General features: G+C 40.0%; 1 protein-coding gene across 6 annotated transcripts in view; it reads right to left on the minus strand.

Annotated features, from left to right (window-relative positions):
* Positions 1-11,478, minus strand: part of LOC149194693 (uncharacterized) — a 32,759-nt gene extending 21,281 nt beyond the window's left edge. For 4 of the 6 annotated variants that reach the window (XM_089405138.1, XM_089405139.1, XM_089405135.1 and 1 more), the window contains exon 1: positions 10,959-11,337. The gene's annotated coding sequence lies outside the window, so the exon portion shown is untranslated. The other 2 variants (XM_089405136.1, XM_089405137.1) reach the window with 2 other exon arrangements.
* Between the last annotated feature and the right edge of the window lie 771 nt (positions 11,479-12,249).

The following is a 12,249-nucleotide window of genomic DNA, read 5'->3' on the forward strand; positions in this document are numbered from 1 at the left end:
CCCTCTCATTTGCAGAAGTAAGAGGGAGTTTGATTCCGGATGTGGAATGATAAACTGCAAGCCTGTGACTACCTCGAGGATCTTAACTTTCAAAAGTTATATGGTAGTGATGTCGAACCAAATTTGGGAAATGCCTCTGAGTTTCATAAACTCATTTGCGTTGATGTTCTTGGTGAACTTCCATCCGGACATATATTTTGCAGTTAGCATGGTGAGCTCATACTTGGTTGAGCCTCACTGGATTGGTGCCAAGAATCTTATGAGATATCTTCAGGGCACAATCTCTCATGGATTGGGATACACTGCTGGAAACATGAAACTACATGATTATTTGAATGTTGACTGGGCAGGCAGTGTGGAGGATCGTTAGAGCACTTCTCAGTGCCGGTTCTCTTTGGATTCTGATTCAATATCATGGATGATCAAGAAGAAGAAGTCGGTTGCTATAAGCACCGCCGAGACCGAATACATAGCTACGAGTATGATCTCGTGTGAAGTTGCATGGTTGCAGAAGCTCTTAAGTGAGCTGTTTATACACATGATGAATACCACTGTGATTCTCTGTGACAATCAGAGGGGGGATTTGATTATTGAGGAATCTCGTATTCGATGATTGCTCCAGCAGATAGACATCAGATCTTGCCTTATCTAGGATATAGTAAGTCGATGAGCGAGGAGGCTCCATCGCATTGAGACTGATGTACAAGTCGCAAACATTTTGTCAAAGCCCTGGGGAAAGGTCAAATCTGTGACTTTCCCGAACGACTTGGAGTCGTTGAGAGACCTTCTTGTAAGGGTCCTACATGTTGAATGCATTGAGCTCTGGGAGATTTGGAGGGCTTGGGGTACTTACTGGAGCAACATACGACCACGGGGCCACTCACCCTCCCCTAGTGGTGCACTATGTACAAGATGACAGGTTCAACCTTCCCCTGTGATACCCCGTGGCGACTATGGAACAGGATGATTAGTTCTCCTATGGGTCGGGATGATTAGTTCTCCCATGGCAACTGTGGAACAGGATGATTAGTTCTCTTGTGGGTCGGGATGATTAGTTCTCCCATGGCGACTGTGGAACAAGATGATTAGTTCTCCTGTGCGCTAGGATGATTAGTTCTCACGTGGCAACTGTGGAACAGTATGATTAGTTCTCCTGTGGGCCGGGATGATTAGTTCTCCCGTGGCAACTGTGGAACAGGATGATTAGTTCTCCCGTGGCAACTGTGGAACAGGATGATTAGTTCACCTGTGGGTCGGGATGATTAGTTCTCCCGTGGCAACTGTGAAACAGGATGATTAGTTCTCCTGTGGGTCGAGATGATTAGTTCTCCCATGGCAACTTTAGGGCAGGATGATTCGTTCTCCTGTGGACAAGATGATTAGTTCTCCCGTCGAGGCATCCTACCCATGCAATCTGGGACTCATGGTAAGTACCTCTCCTCTGATCAATGAGTAGGGAAATGGGGTTAGGGACCATAGTAGTACTATTGATGGACGCATCGATGTATCTACTGTACTCCCTATGCTAGGATGACCTCCATTGATCTAGGATCAATGAAACTGATCTGGGATCAGTATGAGTGGTTTGAAACACTCTCTTGTGATATTGATCTGGGATCAATAAAACTGACTTCGGGCCATTAAGAGTGATGTGACACACTCTCTTCAGATGAAACTGACTTCGGGTCAGTAGAGAATGGTATGAGACATTCTCGATTAATTCTTCTTCATAGTTCAGCAGAGCAGAGCAAAGCTAAGGAGAGCTCAGCAGAGCAGAGCAGTGTAGGGCAATGATGGCAGAGATAGTACAGTCGGACATATGGATCAGCCGATGGAGTTCTCCCTAGTTGAGAGGGAGTGTTAAAATTGGCAACTAGGGCCAAACTCCATGTGGGTCATCTAATTAATGGAAACTAATATTTTTCTTGGATCCCTCTCATCAAGAGGTGTAGGATTGATCTAAAGATCATCCGATTCCAATGATTATTCATGGAGATATGGATTTATTTGTGTTATGGGACAATTCATCAAGGTCGTCCAGCAACCAAATAAACCCCACTTGTGCTCAATGTTTTAGTATAAATAGAGGTGGCCTTCAAGTCATTTCAACACACTTGGGATCTCTTCCTCTCTACTTGTCTTTGGGTTTTAGGAGGAGGAGAGATCCTAAGGGATAACGCTGCCCTAATCCAGAGGGTAGAAGGCAAAACTGTCGGGAAAAGCTGAAACTGCTGAGAACTGCCGGAATTGTCGGAACTGCCGGGAATACCCGGAATTGCCGAAACTGCCGGGAAAAGCCGGAACTGCAGGGAACTGTCGGAACTATCAGAACTGTCGGGAATAGTTGGAATTGCAGAAACTGCCAGGAACTGCCGGAACAGGCAAGAAAGCTAACGCAGAGGGCAGAAGCCAGAACTGTTGAGAACAGTTGGAATTGTTGGAACTGCCGAAACTGTCGAGAACAGCCGGAATGGTTGGAACTGTCGGAACTGTTGGGAACAGCCGGAACTGCCAGGAACTGCCGAACAGCCAGAGCATCTGTCTCCGAAGGAGAGTAGCATGCAAGGGACAACTAACTAACATTGGGACAGTTGTATGGTTCTTAGCAGCCAGTACACCAAGCATGCAATGTTATAGCTAGCATGCAAATGACAGCTAGCATGCAACAGCAAGCATGCTAGAGACAACAAGCAAGCTAGGGACAACAAGAAAGCAAGATGCAGCCAACACATAGGTCAGTATGGCAACATGGTGCAGCAATGGCACATAATGCAGTACAGTGATGGGTACAGTCATGATTAATGAAGCATCATGAGATGCAGCATAGTAACGATGGGTGCAAGCATGGTGCAGCATGGTGAGGTGCAACATGATGACCAAATGCAGCACAACGATAGGTGAAGGAGTCACCTTGGAGAATCATTTGAAGCCGCATGTCTTCAATTGATCTCATGTATCATCTTCTTAGGGATGATCTATGTTGTTATCTAGATAAGTCAAAGTGTTGACTTCTATTGTAAACATACTATCTCTCTCTCTCTCTGCTGAACTATTGAAGAACATATAAAAAGAATTGATCAAGGGTTTCCCCACATTGGGTTTGTCCCTGGCTAACGCCACATCTTATGTCCTCTTGTCTTGGCTTGTCTTCTGCGATTTATGTTTATGTTCTATCTGCAGTTCACTGTAATGCTGATGTGATTGCTAATCTAGAAAAGATATTGAGCTTACTGTGAAAATTGAAATAAATTGCTCTAAGCATAGAACATACGTAAAATTTAACAAAATGAAATGCATAGCAATAATAGGACCATAGGCTTGAATATTAGGTTGGCCTAGGGGAGAATTAGATGTGGGCCAACCGATTGAAAAATCAAAAATAAAAAAAGGACAAAAAAATTACATTGTCTTGGGAAGGGACAAACAAAACAAAACCGGTCCTGAACCAGCCAGTTCGGTGGAATAGTCTAGTTCAGTACCGAACCGGCCAATTCCGGTTCAGAATCCCATTTCAGACCGGTTTTGGGCCGAAAACAGCCAAACTGGCCAGTTCCACCGGCTCCAGTCTAGTTCTGATAACATTTCTTTGGACAACTCATTTGATGGAGATAATCATTGCATTGAATTCCTCTTTTCCAGAGGACCAAAATTGACTTTTGAAGCACTCAATTCGGATAAGGAAAAGTGGATTTTTTAGGTCAAGCCCACAAATACGAAATTATCAACGTCAGCCTCTAGTCAAACGACACATCTCATGGACAAAATGACACCCCTCAAGTTGCATATAAATATAAGTACCCTCTTGCCTCATTTGGACATCACACAACACACATTCTTCTTCTCTCTTCAATTGTTTGGTTCGTACAAGTTAAAGGCGGCTCTATTCTTCTTCACATGTGCGAGGGTTTGGAGGCATCTTTGACCTCTCTCTTTGGCATTCTTTGACTTTTGATGATTGGGATCCTCTATGGGTTGGTGTGGAATGTGAACAACCACCGGAGTCTGAGAGACCACTTGGAATATGAAACCAAGGGTCACACCATGTACTATAAATGTGTATCATGTCAATAATATATGCAATCGAATGCTTATCTTTCTATTTCGCTATTTACATTCCATGTGAGTTTAACATGGTATCAGAGCAGGTACGTTCATAATCTGCTCAATCTTTTGTGAGCCATTTGTTTTTGTGCCCTATGTAAACCTGCGCATCTCTGTGTCTCTAGCTATTTGTGTAAGGTTTCAAGGTTTTCTCACGTGTATTTTTCCCACATTGGTGTTACGCTATAATGTCGTGAAAATTGATGCAGAGACTAGAATTTTAAATGTCAGATCGTTGAATTTTATGCATTTCGATGGTAAATTTATGGGATTCATTCAGCAACATAGGATTGGACGGTGGATACCTGTTTTCCGATTTTGAGATGGACAGTTTGGAAGGGTATTTTTAATTAGAACGTTGTAGAATCTGCGTTGTTTTATGCATTTGGTTAGCAACTAAGGCGTAGAGGTTAACGTTCTAGTGAGCTTCCAAGAAACGCTCTTCAAAACCCTAACGCTCTTTCTTCAGTGTCATTCTTTCCTGCATTGCATTTATTTACCTATCACAGTTCTGGTGTCGACTTGAATAGTCTCCTGGTAGTCATTTCTTTGTCAGTGAGTCGAACCTTATCTTAGCAACCTCCAAAACGCCTCTCAACTGTCCTATGGCTAATTCTTAAACGGGTGGTGTTTGGATAATGATAGAAACGGTAATAAGTACAGAATCCCAATAATCTACACACAACATCACCTCCACTCAATGATTCCCTCTAGTCTCTGATATACATTTCCCATTTTGGGTCATCTTGCTCGATAGGTTGGCTTCCTTCAACAAAAAAAAGCACAAGCAGTTCCAAGCATCCATGCCATTCTCGTATCTGTGGATCGCTCAATTTAAGGCGAAATATCTCGGACGAGACTCCCATCTCTCTGAATCTCCTTGCAAATAGACTCTTATCAGTCAAAATATCACACTCACCTTCATTGTTGATGATACTTTTGACTTTAAAAAAATGCGGATAAAGGCATTACGATCTTCCACCAAGCCATGTCCATTCTTCTTTCCTGCCTCTGCAAAATAAAGGTCTGGGCCTTAGGGTTTTTGTGCCTTCAATCAACCTTTTCTATCCTAAGTTCCAGCGTGACTATATGTTGCAGCATCTATGACAGTTTACCGCTTGTCTAGAGTTAGAAAGCCTTCTTCCCTTGCATGGGACTTGCAGCATGATTCCGGTGCGATGGAAATTTGCAGACAGTTAAGCGTTCCAGCGACAATTGTGTGGGAACTGAAAATGAAATAATCAGTCATTTGCTTCAATTCCTGTGTTTATGGAGAAGTCTACTTTCTGGCTCTCGGACCGTTGGTTAAGAATCCATTCAGTGGCTTTTAGAGTAGAAGCAAGAGACTGAGTTGCCATCGCTTGAGGGAAACCCATATTCAAAAGTTGATCCATTTAATCAATGCCTTGGATCCAACGCAATGTTGCACGAAGCGGGGACGAAACGGGGACGTTTTTTGGAAGCGGGGACGCAGAAGCGTCATTTTCCAAAAGCTAGGAAGCAAAGCATCTGCTATATATATATATATATATATATATATATATATATATATATTATATATATTTTTTTGTATTTATATTCAAAACAAACATCCCAAATACCAAATTAGTTGTAAAAGACATGAAAACATGCATATTTTTGCATAAATCAAGATAGATATGGCATACACGATTCCATTGTAGTTACTAGTATGTACATCAATGATTAATTATTCGAGCATCAACCATCTATATTCTAGCAATTACAAACATACATCGAATTTTTAAGCATATTATAAAACATAAAACATTTAAGCATATTATAAAACATAAAACATAAAGCATATAATGATTTATCTAGCAAGTGAGCAACTGTCAACATTTTTCATGTCCAAAATTCAAATTAATAATGTTTACAAAATAGGTCACTTGGTCACCGCCAAGCAAAAAGGTTCAAATTCACAAGCCTACAAGTCTAATGATTAATCTATGACAAAAGCAGTAAATTGTGAATATATCTACTAATCTCTCCTCCTTCCACCACGAAGAGAACATGGCAGCGAGCCTCCACGTGGTGGCAATGAAGAAGATGGTGCCTATGGAAGTTGTGGCATTGAAACTGATGAAGAAGAACCCCCTGTTGTTGGTGTTGAACCATGGAACCTAGGAACCAAGGGACCAGATGGGGGTGGCATCTCAACACGATCATCATCATCCTAGAATCGCTCAAAAAATTCATACAAAAAAAAACATGGAGGAAGCTCGCGATCCGTACACTTCGCACTCCGAAGCTTGACGCTTCGTACAGCTGAAGCATCATCCGAAGCGCATTTCGATCACATGCTTCAGAAATTTCCAGGAAGCGTGTTTATCAGCCCGAAATGCATTTTGGTTTTTCCGAAATGCACTTCGGACGGCGCTTCCCCCACGCATCCATACGGATCGCAGATCAAGGTTTTGATCCAAGGGGGGGGGGGACGTTTCCTGCAACACTGATCCAACGTGTTATTGCATAGTCGTGCTCACAAAATTGTAAGATGGATGTTAAAAGCAAGCTCTGCTTCTCTGGTATCCCCGTCCTCCTTGGAAGAAGCGTCGGCAACTGAGGGCTTTGTCGTCCTCTCCACCTCCTAGTATGCAAGTGGTTTGTGGTATGCGTTGAGTTCTTTCCTTGAAAACCATGTTGGTGTTCTTTAAAGTTTTCAATGACATATATTTTGACATATATGGATTATGAACCTGTGTGATCCACAACGGGATGGTCAATAGAAGAGAAATGGTAATGAATGAAGATGACGTGTGTATGCCATGTTTACTTTTCCAATACTAAAGTTTATCTCTCAGATTTGAATTGATGTCAATAAAGAAGCATCGCAATAAGTTGCGTAACATGATCAAGGATACAAGCTCCACCAACGCTATTCTGCTTACAAACATTTCTAGAAAGATACTCTTGAAGCTCTCGGAGGTGTTGGAAGCTTTTGAACAAAATTTTCTGCACCATTGATGTTGCTCGACCCTTTAGCTTTAACAAGGGAATCAATCCTTATATGTCATTAGCCTATCACTTTGAGTTGATATTTTTGAAAAGAAAGGAGGCCGAAACTCAAATTTTTCCAAGGAAAGCTCAAAAAAACTTTGAAGTGGTCCCTCACTTTGAGATGTTGAAGGAATTTGAATTTGACCACACTAGTGAGCTTCTATTGGTGTAAGAGGGTGGAATTTAAAGTGTTAATTGTGAGTTATATTGTCAATGTCATTTTAAAATCTTTCCTCGCAACAAATTTTGATCTGGTGATATATAGGAGGCGTTATTTTGTCCCCCTCAGCTCGGTAGCTAAAAGCTCTTTGTCGATTTCAAACCAAGGCCTTTTACTGGCACTTATTAAGACCTTTCATAGTCTTTTCTAGTACTTGGAGTCTTCTCTTATTTTTAATGCGCTGAGAATACAAGTGGGCATTTCCAAGCCCATTCAATTCCATAGTGTTGGGTTTCTTCATGACAGTTCACCTTCAGCTATTCCAGATAATGCTCCTCCACATTGACAACCAAAAGTTGTTAAATGCCAACATTGTGACTGAGTTGGCCATATGAAAGATCATTGTTTTGATCTTCATCCGTGCAATCATTGTGGTCAGTGTACTCATTCTTCACACAGATACTTCAAAAACAAGCCTCCTGCAAGAACAAATATTCATCTTGGATGGATTGCTTTTTGGCAATGGGCTTCACTCATACAACAGGATTTGTTCTCGAATATTGAAAAGTCTTGCAGTTGAGTTTTCGCCATCTTCTCACCTTATATCTAACAAGGGGGAAACGATGGTCATATACAAGCTTCAAAGCCACATCAAGCGAGCATGAGCCACAACCTGCCATACCAGATTCAGAGTTATAGCCAGAGACAAAGATACCCCTGAGCATGCCTTCGGTTGGTGATCAACCTTAAACCATCTATGTGGGGTTGAGACCTCCCTTTTTAGGTTAAGCTTCTCCCTCTTCAAAGAATTGGGGACACTTCCTCTAGCAGAAGACTTCAGCTTCTTGCCAGTTTTGGAAGAGTTCCAAGAATTGCATTAAGCATTCCAGAGTTGGTGGTCATCCTTAAACCATCACAGATTGAGACCTCCCTTTTTAGGTGAGGTTCTCCCTTTTCAGGTGGGGTGAGACCTCCCTTTCAAGGTTGAAGGTTTCCCTCTTCAAAACATGAGCACTTCCTCTAGCAGAAGACCTCAGCTTCATGCCAGATTTGGAAGAGTTTCGGGTACTCCACTAAGCGTTCCAGTGTTGGTGGCCATCCTTAAACCACCCCCCTTATACCAACATTTCAAAGAGCACATTCAGCCTAGTGCTGCCATGCATTTTTGCACATTTGTATTACAGCTCTCTTCTTGGACTCATACATACCCCTTCGGATTAAGGGGGGAACGTTGGACCCCTAATCTTCTATGGGTTGGTGCGGAATGTGAACAGCCACCGAAGTCCAAGAGACCACTTGGAAGATGAATCCAAGAGTCACACCATGTACTATAAATGTATATCATGTCAATAATAAATGCAATCGAATGCTTATTTTTCTATTTCGCTATTTACATTCCATGTGAGTTTAACAGGTTTGGCTTGGTTTTCTTGGGTTCTGGATCTGATTAAGGAGGCCGAATTCAATGAGGAAGGAAGGACAAAATTCTGAAGCAGCTAGACCACTTTTGACCAGTGTTGACTTTTCTGCAGTTGAAGTTTGACCAGCGTTGACCAAGGTCAAAAGGAGACATATTACTTCGATTTTCTTGGAGAAAGTCTGTCCCATCAGGCCTCATTTTTGGGCTCTAAAACTGAGGCATTTTGAGGAGTTTGACTGCTGTTGACCGCAGAACAGAGCTGTACTTTTTCTCTCTCCATTGACCAAGTTGGACCAAAGTTTTTGGCGCTGTTTTGACTGATCCTTGACCAGCAAAAGAGGCTGCATTGACTGGACTTTGACTGAATTAAATTGAAGCAGATTTGACCATGATTTGACTGCTGTTGACTTCACTGGTTAGGGCATTCAACTGCTGTTGACTTTTTTCAGATTCAACAGTTGACAAGAGTTGACTCTTCCTCATCATATTGACATTGGTATATTGATTTGACATAAGATTGATTGAATATTGTATATTGGTTTTGGATATTGGCTAGTCAAAGTTAAACTTTGACGCTTGGATGATGTCCTCTTTACTGAAGATTTGAAGACAATCTAATAGAAGAAGATTTGCAAAGGTTTTCCCCTTTGAGGGGTTTTTCCTTGGTCATTTTGACCAAATATTGTGTCTCTGGTCTCTTGACTGTCTTTCATTGCGTATTTGAATACTTGTTCAGACAATCTAATAGAAGAAGATTTGCAAAGGTTTTCCCCTTTGAGGGGTTTTTCCTTGGTCATTGACCAAATATTGTGTCTCTGGTCTCTTGACTGTCTTTCATTGTGTATTTGAATACTTGTTCTATCTACTATTGTTCTATTGTCATCGGTTAAATATTGGTTAAAGAGAAGAAGTGGAAATTGTTAAATTGGATGCTATTGGATATATCGGATATTGATGAAGTAATAGTTGCAACATAGAACAACAATTGATGAAAAATTAACACTCATTATATTAGAAGCTGCTTGTGGTAAAGCTTTTGTGGGGGAAGGCAAGCCTAAAGCTTATAGACTTCATGTTTCAAACAAGAATGCGATCAGCGATGGGGCTACAAACATACCCCACCAAAGACTAAAACTAGAACCATTCGCCTTACTGAAGGTAAACCTAATACTTTAACCTATAAGATTGCGTTACGGTGCTACTACCACTAAAAAGACACTCATAAACCGACCCATAAATTGAGAAAATAGAGAAACCAAAAACCATCATCATGAAAGTGAAAGCCAAGCTCAAAATTTACCAAGATTCCTTTTTAATCGTAACTCTTCTGAGACTAAGTGTCTTCTCAGAAAAGGAAGAAGCAATGCAACATGCATTGGGCAAACGGTTCAATCGGCTGAGCTAACACTTATGACAATAGAAAAGCACAGGTGAGCGTGCACATGAATAGGAAAGCATATGTTTATTTTGTTAAAGCGGCATTCCAGAGTGAAAAATAAAAATCGCTCCTCTACCATATATTGCATTCAATTTTGGCCATACAGAAAATTCCTCTGCAATTTCTGAGTAAATTCAGCCGTGACATGCTTGCATTAACGCCAACTAAAACGCACTCACGATGTACACCTCGAGAAGGCAATATCACGAAAATCTATGACAGCAATAAATTATAATTAAGAAAAAAAAATTGCAAACTTTAAACTCGAATTTCTTTCCTAACACCTCGAACAACTAAAACCACTTTTCTGTTCAGACTTCAAATGCGAGAAATATTCACAAGACTTCAAGATATACAATTAGAAATCAAACTTTATATACTTCTCTTCACTGCTCTTTACTCAAAATGAATGGCAAACATCGAGTTCTGCCCTATAAAGCAAGGGCAAAGTAATCTCTGATAATTTCCATGCTATCACATCGAATGCAAGCAAAATCTGAACACAATTTTTCTACTAACACCTCAAAAGGAAATAAACATTTAACTAAAATTACTTATATGATAAATGCACACCAATTCAAGGAACAAAGTATGTGATAAGGCTCTAATTCTAAGCAACAACTACACTCCTGGCTCCAGAGATTATATATAATTTAAACAGGATTATTTAGCCCTAAAAAATAAGAAAAACAACCATCAAACAGCTTGCTTTAGCAAAACAAGACAAAAAATTCAAAAACCCATTAAAATCCTACTTGCCATAACAGTACAAAAAAGCTCAAACCAGAATTAGCTTGAACTTTTTTTCAGATTCCTCATACCTAACCCACAGTGCGGGCGCCTCCTCCTCCCACCTTGAACCCTATTTCTTTTCCCAACCCTACAAAATTCTCGTCACCGCCCCCTCCCCGAGGCCGAAGCCACGGTCGAGGTAAAACAGGCAAAACAGAGAAAATGTGCTCAGGTCGAATACAACTGTCACGCCAAAACATGTAATGGATCATCCTGTCCCCGCCCAATTATGTAAAAGGTTATGATGTGCATGCAGTGATCCAGCTGTGCCAGGTTCGATTCTCAAAGTATTCCGTATGTATGATCGATTTCCCCGAGAAAAATTAAAAACAAATAAAAAATCAAAACATTCCCCGTGAAAATGTTGAACTTTCAAAGAAAAAATTAAAACAAAGGAGAAGGTACAGAAGAAGAAATTACGTAATGAGATTTGAACTCGAGCTCTTTTACTTTGAGAGCATGGAAGTTCTTAAAATCGTACCCAAGTCAAACATAGTAGATGAATTTTAGGAGTCTTTAGTGTATGGATGGGTATTAAATTCTGTGTGGTATTTTGTTGCTGTGAAGGAATTAAAGTATGGTTATTCGAATTTATTTTATTTTTTAAATACATAAATTTCATAATTTTGAGAAAGAGACGGGTAAATGTTTTTAAAATGTAAAAGAATATTTTCATTTTTAATAAAAGATAAAATAAAAAATATATTTTTGGTTGTATAATGAGGCGTTTTTAATGTCTTGACTGTAAAGGTTAGTTGTTTTTTCTTCGGGGACAACCAATGGTATTTCTCATGGAAGTCTTTTCTAATGGAACAAGGTGTTGGTAACTGTTACAAGAAAATTATTGGTAAATTTTGTAAATTATTGCATGTACAAAATGGAAATGGTTAAATTGGTGTTTGGGAATTGTTACAAGAAAATTATTAGTCAATTATTGTATTTACAAAATGGTTAAATTGGTGTTGGGTATTATTACAATAAAATATTATTATTTTATTTTGAAGATAGTCAAATTTATAAAGATTATATAAAATTAGCATACATCTATTCTATCTCTGCATCTAATAAGAGTGATCAAATCTATTGAGGTGTAAATATAGCCGTTACTTGAAATTATGTTTCTACATTGCTCTCTATTTAAGCCTTTGCCATAGTCTGCCTCTTCATCTGGTCATGATGATGAACTACACTCGTTGGTTTGAAATGCGTTGGCCAAAAAATTCTCTCATGTGATTTCTACAAAAGCTTTGTTTAATTCATTATGAATCACATAAGCTTTAAAGAAAATATTAGTAAATTATTGTTTTAGATGTTGTGAAT

This window comes from Pinus tabuliformis, chromosome 2_2 (assembly GCF_031772625.1).
Source record: "Pinus tabuliformis cultivar Carrire ecotype Pingquan chromosome 2_2, CPIR1, whole genome shotgun sequence".
NCBI classification, from domain to species: domain Eukaryota; kingdom Viridiplantae; phylum Streptophyta; class Pinopsida; order Pinales; family Pinaceae; genus Pinus; species Pinus tabuliformis.